Here is an 18,237-nt window from a genome sequence, read left to right as displayed (position 1 = left end):
ACCATTTTATTTTGGCTCTGTGTTTACCTTGTCTTTTCTATACCACTCAGCAAGACCCTTGAGCTCTGAAACTATGTGTCAGTTCCTCTTTGAACCATCTCCCCACCCTGGCACCTCCTTGTGCAGAGCAGACACTTGGTAAAAGTTGGCTGAATGAACAAATGGTTTCCCCAGCAATGACAAAAACAGAAACAACTGCAACATTCTTTCCTCCTTCTTCTGCCTCCCCTTCTCCACCACCTTCTCTAGCTTTTAAAAGTATATTTACTTGATCCCCCAATTACCCAGGGGAGGAGGTTCGGGGACCTAAAGATGTAGACAACTCCACAGACCAAAAAAAGTTTCCAGGGACCCCTATAATGACAAGCGATGCCTAGGCCAACGCAGACGCTGGGGGAGTCTGAGTCTCTGGTCCGCTGACAGCCGGCTCCTGGGAATGGAAGTGTTATTTTCCCAAAGAGCTTCATCTGCTCTGGTTCACATGTGCCAGGTCCTCGTCTGACTAGAAACTCCTGACTTTATTTTTAAATACAGGCTCCAATAATAGGCTAAGGAATCGCGCATCTTCCCGAGGCCTAATTATACATGTCCCTACACACTGGCCTTCTTCAAACCCATATTTCCTTCCCATAAATATACGCAGAACAACTTAAATTTTAGCATTCTATGTAGTGGTAGTGTGTATCTGTGGTTTTCTTGTATCCCCCTTCCGTAGGAATCCTGAATAAAAAAGGACAACGAAAGAAATGCTGAGGCGCGAGGGACAATTTCTCAACAATGTGTCCGCTTACTCCTCCAGGTAAAAGGATTCTCTCACAACCATAAGGAAGAAAAATGTGTATTACAATATAATACATAGTCAAACTTCAATAATACACTTTCCATCCTGGTGCCACTAATGCTTGAACAGCTGCGGTTCTCCCTGTCTTTGCTGATGGGCCCCATAAATACTCCAGGGAAATGGGACAAGGATACATAATGGATCTTCACCTGCCAAGATCAGGGAAATTAATGTCAATGGCACCCCGATGCAGACTCACTTTTTGGTGGAGAGTGATGAATTCTGCCATTTGTCCTGGGCCACTGTAATCTTGGACAGGAAAGCCTACCATCGAGAAAAATGGTGGGCGAAGGAGCTGTTCTAGGACACTTGAGAAGAAGAGTGTGTCATAATTATTTGGCCACCAAGAATAAAAGGGAAAGAAGTGTATAACAGTATGATTTAGTTTAGAGAAAGGTTAAAATTTAAGAGAATACCCACACTGTATGTATCGTTTCATTTGGTATAAAATGTTCCCTCAAAGTGGGACTCTTTTATTGAAGAACAAATGTCAGAAATATCAGGGAGTCACAAAACTATAGGGTCATTCATGCTCCCAGAAACAATTCAGTGCAGAGATGAAAGAGTGTGGGCTGACATGTGAGCTCAAATCCCGACTCTACCACCTCCCTGGCAGTATGACCTCAGGACAATGACCTGACTTCTCAGGTCCCTGAGTTTTCTTTTTAGATAGAGCAGTGATAATCACAGAGCCCACCTTGTGCACTTGACTGAAAGTTACAAGAGAGAATTATGATCAAGATTAACAGTAAGGGATAGGTATTGCATGGAGGCCGCTGTTTCCCCCTTCTTCCCCTTTCTCCATCATCATCATCTTCATCCTGCCATCCCAGATGGTTTGTGGCTAACTTCATTAGTAAATATGAGAGGAAGAAAGCAAGAAGACCATCTCCCACCAAAATACAAGGCAGTCTCCCTTGCCCGCATCAAACTCCAAAAGCAGTACTTCTAATCATGAGAGTTTTCTTTTTAAAGCTACCCAACATAACTTAACAAGCGCCTCCACCTAACTCATGTCCTTTTTTTTTATCAAGCTACGACTACTGCGACATACTTTCTTAGTAAAAAGAAGAAAGCCCCCCCCCCCCAAAAGCAATAGAAGGCACTGGGTACTATCAGACAAGAGTCCCAGATTTAAGGACATCACATGTTCTTTGTGAAAGGGGAGGAAGCAGCGATATGTCCAGCTCTCCAAGGAACTTAGACAAGGTCTTTTTCTGTTTTCAGTCATTCAGAATCACAGGCTAAAGGCTACTTCATTCTTTTCTTCCCCTTTTCAAAAAGACTGCCTTCCGAAGCTCTAGGATGTAGGGTGTCTGGGTGGCTTCTTCTAATTCTGTAATTCTGGTGGTTTAACTGTGTCAAGCCTGCAGAGGCTTTCCCGTGGGGTGTCTAAGGCTGTGGCAAGTCCTCTTTGAAGTGGGGCACACCATTGCAAGTGGGCAGGGTCTGCAGAAAGGTCTGCAGGTGTGCCCCCAGAACTGGATGAGGGGCCCAGCCCAGGTTGCCAAACAATGGAAAGTTCCCGTTCTGGGTGTTAACTGTAGTTACCACAGCCAGACAATGCTGCCAGTGGTGTGGAAGAAAAAATTGCTGTAGCCAGCTGTGCTGTTCACAGTCGGATGGATTCTGTGTAGCTCCAAATGGTGATGGAGCCAGCAGCCTGTTGTAGCCAAGGACAGGATGATGGATGATCTACATACTGTGTCCAAGTAGAGAGAATGGCAGAAGTTCACTTCAGGGTTGTTAAAATGCTAATCTGGGGGAGTTAACAAAAGCTTAATAGAAATGAAAAGTTTGAGAAATAAGTATACCTCACGGGGTATCTATGTGGACCACTGATTTGATCGCCCTTGGTTACATAAATGGTGGCTTTTCCCAGTAAAATCATTTCCTAGTTTTCCTGTTGAATGAACGGAAGCACCTCCAAATTGTTAGCGGCACTGCCACTGTTGTGGGTCTAAGGAGACAAGTCAGCCCAACAATAGCCATCTCCACTGAAGAAGGTTATGAGAGACTTAATACAGTTATATGAATTTTACTCTCTCTGTGTCCTGGGAATAAATCAAAACATGTCCATCCCACCCCCACCCCCCAGCAGAAGTTGGCAGCTGTTCATGAAATAAGCAGCAAGCTAAGACATAGGCTTTGGTGGATCTTAAAGCAAAGTCTCCATTCACATGAGTTCTCCTGTTCTAATGACAGTTTCAGTTTGTGAATTACACTACTGGTATACTGAATGATGGAGTGTTCACAATTTAGGATTCAACAGCATGCTTCAAAAAAAGGTGCATATTTACATTTCTTGCCAGTGATCCATTTCACCACGTGATCCAAGAATGCCATTTGCATTCTTACTTAAGTTGAACATACAGAAACATGGCTGCCTCACCTGGCTTTGGAACACTGGCTAGCATAGCTGCTTGCAAACGACAGGTTTTCGATAAATACTGACTGACTGGCACACCCCCGAGTGCCTCTTGTTTCCTCTAGAAATGAATCTAAAATGTGAGGCTTAAAGTCTATTAATTGAAATAAAAGGTAATATTTTATCCTGCAATGTGTGAGGGAAGAGTTCACCTCTTACAGTTATACCAATAACGGTTAGGCATTCAGCCAGGCTCTTAACTCTGCATAAAATGCATCAGAAGGGTGAAAAATGACCCCATCTCAGATGCATTTTTCACTCTTTGTATCTTAGTGAAACTCACATACAAGAACAATGACTAAGCTAATTACTAACGTTTATTATGATGGAGCAGCAAGAAGTGAAGAACTTCTCCAGCTTCAATAAGTCCTTAACAATTATGGGCATCTTTGTGAACCAAAGCTTTGATTCCTGCTTACTTGCCTGTGTGCCTTTCAAGCAAGAGAAACCACCACACAAAGATGCAGGGGCCCACTTACCCAGAGCACTGTTACTGGACAGATCCTTCCTGTGCAGCAAGCAGCCAGTGAACTGAAGTCCACTGGATATTTCTAAGTTGCCCTCACTCTAAGGACTAATAGGTTTACATCAGAGCCATCTTTCAGATCCATCAGACCAGGGGAGACATGACCAGATGGTGCTATTAGTGGGCACCCAAAAAATGAAAGAGAGAGACAGAAAGAGGGAGAGAGTAGAAGGAAGGAAGGAAGGAAGGAAGGAAGGAAGGAAGAAAAGGGCAGAATGACCACAAATCTAATAAAACTTGAGTTAACCAGCTGTTTTGTGATGGAAAAGTCACAATATTCCTGGCATACTGTCCTACATCACAGAAATGTTCCTCCAAAAAGGTCATCCATGTAGTATCTCTAGTATAAGTGAAGAGAGGTACTAATATTTTGTAGGATCCAATAAGACATAGTAACTAACTAAATGACCCAGGGGAAGAAAATGGTTTGCTAAACAAGACATTTTGGAAATCTTAGGGTTATTTACTTAACTGTCTTTCTGAGAGCACATTCTAGGGACCTAAAAAGAGCACAGACAGTAACGACAAAAAACAAAACTCAGCTATGGCTGGGCTTTAGTTTATTTACCTTAAGCTGTTTTAAGTTCATGATCATATAGGCCTAAATTTCAGGGCTTACTTGACAATTTCTATTTACCTAAGCTGGGTAAATGTTTGTGTAGTATTTGCCAGCCTGACAGAATATGCCTGTCACTCACTACATTAAACAGGACTACACACAACTTGATTTCCTGAGTTAGATAGCTAACAGAGCAATAGGACTTTTTTAAACAACTTGAATAAACCAGCATCAAAACCTACTGTTTATTGAACCAAAGGATAGTAAAATGCTCATCTTGAGCTGTCTGAGATTTTTCTCAATTCTACAGGGATGAAACCTGGAAGAATTTCTTCAAACAAGAATTTTTCCTCTGCTGAGGGACAGAGACCAAAACGAGATTGGATAAATGTTAAACCCTTCCCTAGGACTTTAGCCTTGAAATAAACAAAAGAATCCACTTTATTGCTCCAAACATCAAGCAGAGGGGAGAACAATCCTGCAAAAGCAACTAGACTTTTTACTGCAGACTTAAAATTCTCAGTAGCCAGAAGTTCTTGGGAAAATTACCCTAGACATTTCTTTTCCCAAGTCACTGGAAACACTACCGTTATTTTTGAGAGAAAGCAGCCGCCCATCGTTGGGGACATAAGATCCAATTACTATTTACAAAGTCCATATATCTGTAATAACGATCTACTGTCCCTCCTGTGTGACAGCCGCCCAGCTGAGACTGGCGAGGGGTTGGGCTGCTGGAACTTGGGTCGCTGACTGGTCAGCTCAGAACAGGCAGTACTATCCTGAGTTCCTCTAATGCTGTAATTAATACTGCTACTTCATTCCCCTCTAGCTTCCATGACATTTAGCTCTTCACAAGTTCAGGATTTAAACAATCTCTAGACAGCGGTGGTCCCGAGAGTCGATTTAGCAGAAATTTTTAAAACCCAGTTCTTATCCATACCAAGTCTTTTATGACCTTTTATTTCAATCCAAGACTTAAACACGACGGAGGAAGCTTTAAGCCTTCCCAAATTACCCAAGGTGGCTGCTCTATCAGTTTCTGCAGACCAGGAACAGACATCATCGCTGTCAAGACGGGAAATAAAAGTTTCCCTACCTTCCTCCTCACCATCCCCCTGCCAGCGGCGGCCGATACGAGCGGCGGCTCCCTCCCGGCTGCAGGACGCCTCTCGCCGCCGGAGAAGGGGTTCAGTGCAAAACTGACTCTTCCTTATTTGTTTCCATCCATAATTGATGGGTAGATGAGAACGTAACACATCTCCGCGCTGGGCTCTTGCCGCCTGGCGGAGACCCTCTCCAAAACGCTTCCGTAAATCATTTCCAGCCGTAGAACAAAGCACGGAAAGTTGCGGGGGAGAGAGTGGCCAACAGGAGAAACCCGGGCGCCCGGTGGGCGGTGGGGGTAGGCGGTGGGCAGCTCCAGGCTCCAGAGCCCGCCCGCGGAGCGCTCGGCCAGCAGGGGGAGAAGGAGGGTGGGAAGTGGCTGCCCTCCCGGCTGGAGCCTGGGTTGGGGGGGTGGAGGTGGCCGGGTACCCCGAGCCCCCGCCCCCAGGCGCTGCCGGAGGCTGTCCGGTCCGGGGGCGCACTGACAGGTAGCGGGCGTCGGCGGTGAGCTGCTAGGTCTCGGCGGCGGCTCTGCGCCCCTTCTCCCAGCGCGGGCGAACGCCTGCGGGTCCACTCCTAGCCTTGCGGGCGCTGCGCGACCCCGACGGTCCCAGCGTCGGCTCCGGGGCGGGCGGGCGGAAGGGGGCGGCCGAGCCCGCGGCCGGCTCTGTCGGCTTTGGCTCAGCTTCTTGCGCTGGCTGGAGACGCCGTGACCGAGCAGCCAAGCAGCCCGGGTTCCCACTGATAATGCGCGGGGAGAGCGCGGAGCCGGCTCTGCCTGGCAAGAAACTTTTACTTGCCCCCTCCTTCCGCTTTTTTTTCGGGGGGGGGGCGTGCACAGTGGAGGGGGCCTCCAACTCCACGTGCCCCTCCCCCTAAACCTCCAGCAGTGTCAGTTTTGACGGGTCCGCCAAACCTCTCCGGCCCGCTGCGCGTCCCTCGCACGGCAGGCGGACAGGGCTGCTTGGAAGAGAAATCAACTCTCCAGTGACAACACACATGCACGCACATACAAACACGCGCGCGCGCGCACAGGCACACGCACATAACACGGGCTGCGACTCCGGCTCTGAGGATCTGCGTCCGACCCCCACCAGGCGTCCAGAGCATTAGCAGATTATAAGACGGTCTTACCTCATTGGGGTGGGGAGTAGGGGTCGGCTGGTTAAAAAAAAAAAAAAAAAAGAAAAGAAAGAAAGAAAAAGAAAATGCTCAATACGCGCAGGGAAAAAAGAAAATAAAGAAAAAAATCCGTCTTTCTCTTTAGGTCTTGGCTTCCTCGGTATAATCCTGAAACTCGCCACCACCAGTCCTTGCAGCAGCGACAGCAGCAGCAGCAGCGGGACGGAGCGGGAGCAAAACAAATCGAGGCAAGGCAAATGGTGTAATTCGATCCATCTCCAAGTCAATCCATCAGGCGAGCCGGAGCTGGTTCCCTCCCCGCACCAGGCAGCTCGCGACGCGGGGCCCACCCCCGGGCACGGACAGCAGGAGGCGCGGGCGGCCCGGAGCGCTCACCCTCCGCCGAGCGCCGTGGCCAGCGCCGCCTGGAGGCCCCCAGCCCGGCGCCGCGGCCCCGCTGACCCTTCGGTGGCCCCCGCGTCCCTCCTCCTTGGCGCTCTGCTGCGCACCCTCCCTCTCCGCACCTCTGAAGGGCTGCTCCTTCCAGCAACTCCCAGAGCCTCAGTCATCCAGCTCGCGGTGGCTGCTGCAGCCTGCAAAGCAGCCTTTTCGCTTTCCTCCCTCTTTCCCTCTTTTTTTCCTTCCCTCACTTTTTTCAGAGCTTTCCTCCAGACATCCAGAGGACAAATCATTGCAGCCCAGAGGAGCTGCAGGCGCAGTTGCTCTGTAAAGTTCGGCCTTGGTTTCTTAATCTAAGATTTATTTTTTAAGCACATCCTTACAAAACCGCCCCCATATTACCTTTCTCGTCCCCCAACCCCCTCCAATTTCTCTTTATAACCACTAAGCAAAACAGCTGGGAAGAAGCAATCAAACACTGCTTTATCTTTATAAAATACAGAAATTGCCTACTAAAAATCCCATTTCTACTTTGAATGAAAGCCATTCAGTACAGTATAATTTTGCAGGCTAATGAGCCGGCTTTACAGGCAAGTGTTTCGTGTAATATGTTGTGGGAGAAATGAAAATGTCCTTGAAGTGACATCATTTAAAATTGACTGTCACAAATGAAAGGGGGAAAAAAGGCCATATATTCCAAAACAAGAGGATTTCAATCCAAACTTCATTTCCAAGAATGGGGGCTGTGTTTTATTAATTTCCAGTTGAATTATGAATCACTGAGGGCTCTGAATGGCTGGAATGAACCATGATATCCCAAGAAGAAGAAGAAGAAGAAAGAAGAATAAGGAGAAAGAGGGAAAGGGGAAGGCCAAGGAGAAGGGGGAGGAGGAGGAGGAGGAGGAGGAGGACAGAGCTTTTTCATCAAACTTTCAATATTCATTTGAGTATAGTTAATTACCCGAAAAAGAAAAGAAGGGGGCGGGGAAAGGATTTTCCTTTCCTCAACGGTTCCTGCTTTCTCCTCTGCACAGAGTTGCATGTTTACATTTAGGAAAAATACCCTGTTCTGAGTTGTTTCTGAAACTTCCACTGACAGCTTTGAAAAGGAACTCCAAAAGACACCCCATGGAACTGCGGAACTCCGGCCTGGACTCATCCGGAGAACTGTTTCCTCACCAGTTAACACTTTGTTACCAAAAGGCAGAAGGAGGGAGGAGTGGAGGGAGAGTCTTTTAAAATATAAACTCTCTTCCTGCTGCTCTTCCTATTCGAAGAAAGGGGTAGGGGGCGGAAAGAACAGCTTTGGCAACTCTGCTCTGTGATTTTTCTGTTGTTGTTAAGGCTTTTGTTGGCTGGCTGGCTGGTGATTTCTGGTTGTGCTGGGCTCTGACATCATTGCAAGTTACTTGGCAGTCAGGGCCCTTCCCCAGCCAACTTCTGACCCAGAAAGCTGTGCCTGTTTTACTGGCATCCAGTCATCCCGTATTTTCTCCACCAAGGGAGCAGGCCCCGCTGCAGGCAGAGGGCTCTGTGCACTGAATGAAGATGCAAGGGGGTGACCCGGTGGCTCCATAAGAATTAAATTGCCACCCACCTGGAGGCAGAAAGCTTAGGAGTTGTTCTGTCTCTGCAGTAACAGCAAAGGGGGGGGGGGTAGGTTTCAGTTCTTTAGACTCCTGAATTCTTTGCTGAAATTCCATGATGACCAACTTTACAGAGTACCACCCCTGGGAGTACAGTTTATCCTGGACTGAGTTCTTCAATCCAGGAATAAAAAAAACTTTGAGGCTGCAGAAGGATGTGCTAATAGGTCATTTCAAGCCAAGGATGAGACATGTTTTCAGTCTAAACATCAGTCTAGACCTCTGAGCCAGTCTCAATGTTTGGTTCCCTGAGGAAGAGAAGTAGGGAAGTGGACAACCCACTGACATGGAAAGAGTGACACCCTGTGTCTTTTGGTCGGGATCAAGACATTACTCTTAGGAATTCATCATCTCCTTGGTTCCCGGAATCTTGATTGTCAGGAAAATGACTTTCTTTTCATTTGGATTTTAGTGGGAAACAGTCTATAAAAGCAAGTGCTCATTCTATGCACTTTGTTAGCATTTGGTCCTTTCAGTTGATTTTATACACTTTTAACCTTCCAGCTCTGTTTACTTCTCTAGTGCCGTATTTTGTCCCACGTCCCACATCCCACAGTACATCCCCATTAAGCTCTCGCATCGCATGGCCGCTGGCGGCCCCCCACTGTGTCACCCCGCTTCATGTCTCCTGTCTTCATTTATGGTGTCTCTGCTTTTAGGGCTGCTCTTTCTCCATAACGTCAGGTACTTTAATTTCTGCTTTTCTTCACTTTTACCAAAAATTTTTCTAGGTATCAGAATCTCCCTCCTCCCACTAGCCCCAGGATGGGTTTAAGCACCTGTTTTCTATGCTCTTCCAGCAAGTTTATCTAGGTAATTTCCCACAGGGAAGGGAAAAGATCTGTTTAGGATGTCTTCCCCATTGGGTGCTTCTTAACTGCAGGGATCTTGCCTTTTGACCTGGATAGCCCCCCGTGCCTAGCACAATGCCTGGCATTTACTAGGCACTCAATGAATACTTCTGAAACTGGTCAGGTAACAGAGCCTAGAACTTTTATGTGCTTTCATACCCTTTTATGTGCTGAACTAGTCATCTCTAGATTGTGTCCTCCTCCAGAGTAGGGATTTATTCACCCGTATCCCCTGAGCAAGCATAGTGCCCTTGTAAGGATATCGGTTGAATGAGTGAATAATGAAGGAAGATATCTGGCACTTTCCACACTCAGAAAGAATGCTTAAAGGACTCACTGTTGTAGAGGGTTAGCAGTGATGCTTTTGGGTTATCTGTGTACATCTCGCATTAGGGATAAGCAGTAACTTCATTCACAGTCCTTGGTTTGTTTCCTTTAGGAATAAAACTCAGAATGTAATTTCTTTCATTCCCAATCTCATTTCCAGAATAAAAGCTATCTGAAAATTATGGAGAATCTATGTGTAACGATCAGTGAAAGTTTATCAGTCATTGAAGAGTACAACTCATGAACTCCTACAGCACAAAGCACTCGTGCTTAATATGGGCCAAACTCTGTTCTTAGCCTTTTACAAATATTAACTCACAACAATTCTATGAGGTAAGTACTACTGTTCTCTTCATTTTATAGAAAAGGAAACTGAAGTTTACAGGGTGCAAGGGACTTGCCTAAGGCCGCCCAGGTAGTAACTAAATAGGATCTGAACCCTACCTCTTGCTTAGTTGTAAGAACGCTTAATAGTGAGGTCACAGTTAATAGCAGTAGTTAATAGTGAAGGCTTTAAAACATCAGACAACCTGGATTCAATCCAGATTCCTCCCCCTTGGGATAATTTATTTGACTACATTGTGCTTCAGTCTTCTCACCTGTGAAACAGGGGTGATAACAATATTTCACATGGGTCTTATGAAGTCTGAATGTGATAATGCATGTAAAGTGTTTAGCATCTTACCTGGAACACAGCAAGCCCTGAATAAATATTAGCCAATATTATTATACGTGCCCTGAAGGCAGAGCAATCTTGGAAGCCTGCAGAACTGAAAGGGAAACTTAATCCAACCTCACATTAAAAGGGAGCTTTAGTGCAAAAACACATGGTATACAACAGCTTGGCAATGCCTTCCTATATCCTTCATTCCCTCGTCTGAGTCTATGTATCTGTTAATTCAGATACACACACTGCTCGCTATCCAGTGGATATGAAATAACATTCTTGTATGAATTTTAATGAATAACACAGTTTAGGATCTAGAATTTCATGTTCCAAAATAAAAAGAGAAGAGGTATTGAAATTTCAAAGGTAGCTGCAGCTCCTGTGATTAATTTGGAATGCACATATAGTCTTCCTTGCGTTCACACATTATAGAAAGTGCTTTTGTGGCAAGGGATTGCTTTCAAAACTAATCTAAGCTCTCCATGACATGATAAATCATTAATAATATAGACCCAAATCTCGGCATCTGCATGGGCACAGCTGGCCTCCTTGTGTCAACAGTCTGCATATGAAAGTGACTCTGCCAAGATATTTCACTTTAATGAAAAATATTTATCACGGTAAATCTTAAACCTCAAGATTTTACTGACATAATTCATTTCTATTATTATGTACTATGATAAGATACTACCACAGCTATGCTTATGTTTGGAATGATAAAACTGTGGCTTTTTAGCCATTTTGATTACTGTTCCTTAGTATGAACAATTTTTGCCATACACTCTAAGTAAAGGGAATGCACCATGCATCTACGATAATAATAAATCAGTTACTTATCTAATTTTGCTAATGACCCCACAGGTGCCGCTGTGTGGACGGACACTGAGTGCTCAAGCCAAATTAAGTCAGACGGGTTTTTTTTGTTTGTGTTTTTTTTTGTTACCATCAGAGAGATGAATGGTAAGCAGCCCTTAATAATATTAGCTCTTTTGAAAACAGACAAGAGATCAGGAATGCTATCACCATTTCATCAAAGATCTTTTGAAACAGCAGAAACAAAATAAACTTTTTAGAGGGAGGGTCAAACAAAAGGATGATTAAATTAGTCCCAGTTGCTTACTTGTACTTATATGTACTTAGGAAAGAGTGCTTAGGGTTCAGGGATGCTAGCTTACATCCCCGCAGATAGAGGGAAGCTGAGACTCTGGGTAAATTCCTCAGAGCCTTCTCTCCAAAATTTACAGCAACCAACCCACTGACCTTAAGGAATCGGGGCTGAATAATATCTATTAAATGTTAGAATCTCTTCACAAAAATAAAAGATAATACAAATATTCAAAAGTGGTAGAGAATTAGAATATGTTTTTTGAAATGTATACTTTTTAATTTTTTAAAAAGGATGTCAAATATCTTTTTTTTATAAAAGATTTTTTATTTGTTTGTGAGAGAGGGAGCATGAGCAGGGGGAGGGGCGGGGGAGAGGGGCAAAAGACTCCCCCGCTGATCCAAGAGCCCTGAGAGAGGCTTGCATGACTCTTGAGATCATGATCTGAGCAGAAGGCAGACACTCTACTGACTGAGTCACCCAGGCATCACATTTTTTTTTTTAAATAGACCCCACTGTCTAATCACCTTCTTCTCCTTTTTCTTCATTTCCCTCTCCTTCTGCTTATTTATTAACTTATTTATTTTTTGCCTCAGCCAATGTTAAAATTCAAATCAACCAAGGGATAAGAAACTAACTGGCTACTTATTACACCTTAGATACTGATGGCTACAATTCTGTCCATTTAATTTTCACCATAACTCTTAGAGACAGGAATCATTTAGGAATGAAGAAACTCAGGATTATTTGAGATAACCATCTTGTTAAAGTTTGCAGCTTTGTAGATGATGGAGGTCCAGAATCTACCATAGGTCTGTTTGGCTCGCAGCCTAATTTGCTTTCTAGGCATGCTGTAAAAAATGTAAAAAAAAAAAAAAATGTAAAAAACTTGCTTTACCCCATGCTGTAAAAAATGTAAAGAGCACAGGGTTGAAAACCAGTGTGTCTTGGATAACACAGCAAATAAAATTATTTAAAACTCACAACTACACTCTCCAAGCTATGTTAAAAACGTGTGCTTCAATTTCTAATTCTTTGATAGTTCTTGCCTGTTGCATACAAACTAGTATCAGGAATTCTGTGATAGGGTTTATAGCATACTTTAAACTTCTCTACCTTATATGCCTACTATTACCCATATAACTCTTCTGGACTACTTACAAATAATAATTTTAAAGAACCTATTCAACAGCATGCAAATTTTATATTAAAATCATCCCCACTGGGTAAGCTACAAATGTTTCAATTAATGGCTAAGGCCATAATGATGGTAACCTTTGCAAAAAAAAAAAAAAAAAGAAAAGAAAATCCTAATCTCTGAATGCTGTATATATTAGAGCTAGGTAGTAGAGCTACAGACTTGAATCATTGCTAGACACCACTAGTGCCACCTATTGGTTAAAAAAAAAAAAAGAATAGGATTCTGGGTAATTTCCATCTTTCCAAACAATGCAAGCAAAGATACATTTTTTACTTTCCTTTCACCTTCTGTGGAGGATGTTTTCTGTTATGGACATTTGATTAATATTGAATATGTTAGAGTCATTTTTTAAAAATGACCTTGGTTACGTGCAAAGGAGTGAAGGGTAATAGGTATATGGGGGACAGGAAAGGGTTGACATTCTGGAATAAAAATCAATAGCAAACACTGTTCGCATTCTGCTGTAATTAGAGGAGTTGTCTAAAATCCCCAATGCCTTATTAAACTGTGATGAAGTGGCAAGGGCCAGCAGCACATAGGGAGACACATTTGGCTAACAAGTGTTTAAATCTGAGTCTGGGATATGGTGTCACTGAGTCAGCAATGACACAAACGAGGTAATAGGAGGCAATGCTGTCTCCATCAGCCCCAAGTACTGGAGTTTCATTCGTGTTCTAGAAGGAGGCTCAGGAGAAACCTGTTGTTTGTCTAACCTTTCTCTGGCTGCACAAAGTGGTCTCCCCAGATCTCTCTGGCCTTCAAAACCAGAACCCATCATCAGTAGACAGTCAGCAAGTAAAAACAGTTAAGGATCATAAATTTTTACAGCAGAATTTTCTTGCTAGGATGGTCCTAGCAACCAAGTTAGAGCTAAACATTATCCATTTTACTTTACTGCAGTCGAGGTTGAGCTCCTCGATGGCTGCTAAAAGTTTGAATTGTGATATGTGCTGAAAAAAAAAATCACTTCGAATTTACATTCTTAAGGACCCCTTTAAAAGAGGAGCCTCAGAGTTTGCCACTGTCTGAATTTGTATTTCAATTATTAAGCGAAGAGAAGAAATTGTTTGGCTAGAAGCCTTTCTGGAAAACCCAGAAAAGGTCCAGAAGGACTGTTTAGAGGCTTTTTTTTTTTTTTTTTTTTTTTTTTTTTTTTAAATTTGACAGACAGAGATCACAAGTAGGCAGAGAGTGAGAGGGGCAGAAGCAGGCTCCCTGCTGAGCAGAGAGCCTGATGTGGGGCTCAATCCCAGGACCCTGGGATGATGACCTGAGCAGAAGGCAGAGGCTTAACCCACTGAGCCACCCAGGCGCCCCTGTTTAGAGGCTTTTAACACTATTACACACCCATTAAATTAGAATCTTTCCATGTATTGTATTCAATGGTTGACTTCTCAAATCATATTGCGTCTGGATCCACACAGGTATCACGTGTGTACTCTTCTAGAATTCCTGTTTAAAGTATTTGTGGGTTCTTTCGCTGTATGAAAATCTTTGGAATTGTGCTCATAAAGCACCCCAATGTGTTCTGAATTTCTGGGTCCTAACTGCAGACTGAATGGATTCATTTCTCATCACAAATTTTAATTAAGAATTCCAGTGATGCAATCATTTGCTAATGAATAATACCTACTCAGTACCAAAGCATTCTACTAAATATGTTTACTCAAGAGTATGTTTTCTAAAGATACTTCCCATGGGTCCGTTCCTCATTTTTAAGTCATTGACCTTATATTTAAAATAGGAGGAAAATGTTTATCTCCTATTTTATTGAGATATATGAGAATTCAGAAGACAAGGATGGCAGCTGGAAATAAATTCATATTAAAGTCAATCAATCATGATTTCAACTCCTCAGAAATATCAAGATGCTTAATTCTGTGACTTATCTTTGTTTAGATCATTTGGTAAGGCTATTCAATTGCTTATTCCCTGGCTAGGCTATTGTGCTTTTGAAAAAACTTGAATATGCTCTTGATTTCCATGTAATAAGGGAAGAATCAATTCGTTTGTTTTTAACTTATTTGCCAGCTTTTATGTCGATGAACGAAAAACATAAATAAATAAATGAACAAACTACTCATCCCTTTTGATATCAGGTAAGTGTGCAGCCTATAGAAAGAGTGTTATTTCTGGGAATTTCAAACAATGTTAATTCTTTCAAGTTAAATCACTTGAAACACACAAAGGCTGAGGCAGACTACCCGTAAAAATGTTTCTCCAAGAGACCTTGAGTTCCAGGGAACAGAGGACCTTCCAAATCAAAGCAGGACATTACAAAATCCAATCAAGGTGACAAGAAGAGATCCCCAGATAAGACTATAACTCATGTGGGCGAGGGCAGGATCATTCACTCATTCATCCTTACATACGTTCATTTCACAATTTGTTATTAATAGCATCAATCTGCTTTGTGTAAAGCACTGTGCAGAGATAAATGAGATATACCTTGCATTTAGACAGCAACTTAGAGTTTGAAAAGCAGCTTTATCCGTCAGAGTCCTGGCAGGGAACAGATGGCGCATTCAACGTGTGTAATTTGAAAAGTCTTTAATAAAGGGATTATTTGTAAAGGTGTGGGTAGACTGCAGAGAAACCACAGGGAGAGTTACCCTGAGGCCTGACTACCCCTAGGACCTAAGGAGCCAGAGGAGGTAGCAACTGGCAGAACCTAGACACATAGAGACAATGTGGGGAAGATCCCCTTGCTTAGAAGTCATTTCTAGAGGCACAGAGTAGAGGAAGAGGACAGAGGACAGAGGCTGGATCTAGAGGAACAATTGGAAACCCATTATTTAATTTTATTTTGATTCTTACAGAAGAGTAGTGTTAGAAACCCTAACTTTGCAAATGAGAAAACTGAAACTAGATTTGCTTATCATAACTTAGTTACATAGCAGAACCAGACCTTGAACTTGAGTCTTCTGAATCTAAATCCCGTGCTTACCAACCTGTCTCCTTATTCCCTACCCTTTGGACTTCCTTATGACCCTTATCATATTGAGTTATTAACATGTTTTATCACTTAGTGGACTGAGCTTCTTGAGAGAGAGAACTAGGTCATTGTATTTGGTGTATAGAGTTGCAGCTGGATAGGAATTCTGGAGACCTCAAATGGATAGAATGGAGAGAGTGTGCAACCTAGCTGGAAAGACAGATGTGTAAGGCTAACATCACACATAGCAGAATGCTGCAAATGCTAAATCCAGAAGTAGAGGGAAAGGAGGAATAGGTAACAGTGTGGGTTGTTAAGACTTTATGATGTGGGGTCATATGAGCTGAGCCAAGCACTATGAAAGACAAGGTCAAAGGTAACCTTTGACCAAGTTACTGTGGGCAGAGGGGAGAGCAGAAGTAGGAGCAGGTGGGAGGGCATGGTATAGTTGGGCATGCTTGACATTCCTGGAGGCAAATAGTCCAAGATGTGTCTGGAAGGACAACATAGGCGCACAGCATGGAATTTCTGAAGTGGCACTTGCTGGAGTTAGAATGTCTTTCTCAGGGTGTTTAGAAGCCATAGATTTTTGAATAAAAGATGATCGTAATTTAGGCTGTGCTTTTGAGAGACAGTCCTCAAGGCAAAGGGTGGAAGAGCTTGGAGAGGTTTCAGAGTAAGGATGCTAGGATAGGGGCCAGGGCAGAAGTTGGCTTCAGTGGTATTGGAATCAGTACATACCAGAGACACAACAGGGGCTGATGTTTGACTGTCAGTGTGGGATGTGGTTTTTAGTGAGGACCTAAAAACTTATTTTCAATCCAAGTTTCTATAGAGAACATAGTCTTCAAATTCATCTAGGTTTTCTTTGTATGGCCAAATTTAATAAAAGTTGAATTATTTTAAGAGATGGAGACACAGGAAGTGGAGCAGGTTTTCATGGAGGATAACTGAGTTTGGCTTTGGGTAAGTAGACTTTAAAGTGCTGGCATGGTATCCCTAAAAGGAAAATTAGAAATTGTCATAATAATTACATTCGTGGACAGGGGACACTTGCTATTTTCCAGAGAAACAGCAACATCTAAATGAGCCAAATACATAGAATAAGGTAAGAGGCAATTCAGTTCTTATCAAATGACCTAGGTTAGCCCTTATGCCCTCCTAAGTCTCACTGCTCAGAGATGCTCGGGTGAAAAGCTTTAATCTTTTGCATTCTTGGAGTGTTTGCTCCAACACAGAAAACGTACACTGGAGAATTACACAATTATTTCCATTTCTCGGCCATGTCCATACAAACATAGGAATAGCATACCTGGCAATTCATTGTATTTTATCAAATACCTTTTGGGACGACTGTTCAGTGATATCTGTTCCACCCAACACTTTTATAGAAAATGCTGATGCATACTTTTAGAACTTTTTATGAAACTATTCAAAATCATTCTTTCAGAACGCTAAGGGAACTTTGATGTTTCTTTTTTTTTAATTCTTTTTTTTTTTTTTTTAAGATTTTATTTATTTATTTGTTAGGGATAGAGGGAGAGAGAGTGAGCGAGCATAGGCAGACAGAGAGGCAGGCAGAGGCAGAGGCAGAGGGAGAAACAGGCTCCCTGCCAAGCAAGGAGCCCGATGTGGGACTCGATCCCAGGACACTGGGATCATGACCTGAGCCGAAGGCAGCTGCTTAACCAACTGAGCCACCCAGGCGTCCCATGAACTTTGATGTTTCTTAAAAGTGGTATAGATAAGTGTCCAAAAATTAATTGAGTTAAACCATTATCACTCCATGTAAAATTAGGTATCCCTAGGATCTGATTATCAATATTTGCTACCGAAGTCTAAGTGAACTCAGAGAAATAGAGTTCTGTGGTTTCTTCTCTCCATTATTTTAAACAATGTGAACATTAGCCATTTGACTTGATTTGCAATGTTAACATGAAATATAGTAGAGAGTGGATCGTTTCAGAGTAAGAAATCACATCTTGACAGCCTGGTGATAAAATGCTATAACAGTAAAGATTAGATCACTTCCAGTTGTCTCTACAAAAATTTTGGGAAAAAACAGAATATGACTTTATATTCTTCAAGCTTAGTTTTTCTATTTATTTAGAAAAAGAAAGTGAGTGTGGGGCCATGAACATCATGATATTATTTAATGGTTAGAGTGAACTTCAGAGTAACTTCGATCAAGACAACTCATAATGTAATGGTTATAGGATTTGATAAGTTTCTTCACTTATGTTATATAGGTTAAAAACATATAGTGTTCTCCCCCAGTACATAAGGGAGAGAGACAGGAGGGAAGAGGGAGTGGAGGCAGAAAAAAAGTAGAGCGACAAAATGAAAGAAAAGGAAGGCAAATGAGAAATCTAATTAAATTTAACGGCACATTTCCAAGAAAAAGATAAAATCTTTTGCAACATCTGCAGGTTCAGTTTCTGAACTGTAGGCACTTACATTGGCAGGAACTTACTCCCCCCCCCCTTTTTGTTTTATTATTTGCTGTTAATGGGGGGAGAAATAAAA

General features: G+C 42.9%; 1 protein-coding gene across 10 annotated transcripts in view; it reads right to left on the bottom strand.

The window, feature by feature from the left end:
* Nucleotides 1-6,986, bottom strand: part of SEMA6D (semaphorin 6D) — a 55,267-nt gene extending 48,281 nt beyond the window's left edge. For 9 of the 10 annotated variants that reach the window (XM_059372753.1, XM_059372755.1, XM_059372759.1 and 6 more), the window contains exon 1: nucleotides 5,451-5,532. The gene's annotated coding sequence lies outside the window, so the exon portion shown is untranslated. Of the gene's footprint in view, nucleotides 1-5,450; nucleotides 5,533-6,592 lie in introns of those variants that run through there. The other variant, XM_059372754.1, reaches the window with a different exon arrangement.
* Between the last annotated feature and the right edge of the window lie 11,251 nt (nucleotides 6,987-18,237).

The sequence above is a fragment of the Mustela nigripes genome, chromosome 13 (assembly GCF_022355385.1).
Source record: "Mustela nigripes isolate SB6536 chromosome 13, MUSNIG.SB6536, whole genome shotgun sequence".
NCBI classification, from domain to species: Eukaryota; Metazoa; Chordata; class Mammalia; order Carnivora; family Mustelidae; genus Mustela; species Mustela nigripes.
The sequence above is the reverse complement of the archived record's forward strand: the minus strand, read 5'-3'. Positions and strand labels throughout refer to the sequence as shown.